A 1,111-nucleotide genomic window follows, 5' to 3' on the forward strand; every position below is an offset into this window, starting at 1 on the left:
CCACTTTCCCCTTTGTTGCCCCTGGGATGATGGCGGGAAAAGTGGCGGAATATGCCCACTACCACATCTCACTTTGGGGTGGAAGCTTAAGCATGGAGGCAGACCCAGAAGGATGGAAACCAAGCAACAGGAAGATGTATTGAAAGGCCATAAAGGGAAAACAAAGACAGACCAGGAAAAGACAAAGGAAAGAGTGAGCCCTACTTTCAGAATATTGTGACCAAGCAGAAACTGATATAATCCCTCCAAAAGAACACTGCTAATGGCAATGTTATCAGGAGGAACAAAGTCCTTCTAAGTTAGAGGATAAGGCCTCTGTAGGAGCCATAAAGACCAGGAAGATGGCTGGCAGGAATGGAAAGATTTAGAATACTGCATAGCTACTCTTTGCATACTCAGACTGTGTACTGAGATGGATGCATAGGTTGCTCAATCTTCCTGGCACCCCAACCAGGACAGTTGGGACTTAATCAGTCACATAAGGAGTATAATTCTCTTGACCTGGTTTTGGTTTGCAAAAGCTGCTGGAATGCAATATACCTGCTAGCATCTGAGACACCTGGCCACATGGAAGGCACACAGCTGGTGTCTGCTGGTCTTTCTCTCCCATGTTACCCTGTTCTCAGGTTGTGGCTTCAGTGTCATTTCAGTTACCATGGGTTATTGCTTGCTTGTTTGCTTTGGGACTATTCTCTCTCAGCTTTCTGGGTGTTTCTCTCTCTGAGCTCCTGGCTTTAAAGGAACCCAGTAAAGATTTAAGACCAATTTTGAATTGGGTGAGTATTTTAGTTTGTAAAAGCTGCCAGAATGCAGTACACCAGAGATGGGACAGCTTCTTTTTTTTTTTGCATGGGCAGGCACCGGGAACTGAACCCAAGTCTCTGGCATAGCAGTTGAAAACTCTACCTGCTGAGCCACCATGGCCCTGGAATAGCTTTTTAAAAGGGGAATTTATTAAGTTTCAAGTTTACAGTTCTAAGGCTGTGAAAATGTCCAAATTAAGGCAAGGCTATAAAAATGTCCAAACTAAGGCATCCAAGGAAAGATACCTTGGTTCATGAAGGCTGATGATGTTCAGGATTTCTTTCTCAGCTTGAAAGGCACATCACAA

Source organism: Tamandua tetradactyla, chromosome 2, assembly GCF_023851605.1.
Source record: "Tamandua tetradactyla isolate mTamTet1 chromosome 2, mTamTet1.pri, whole genome shotgun sequence".
Taxonomy (NCBI): Eukaryota; Metazoa; Chordata; class Mammalia; order Pilosa; family Myrmecophagidae; genus Tamandua; species Tamandua tetradactyla.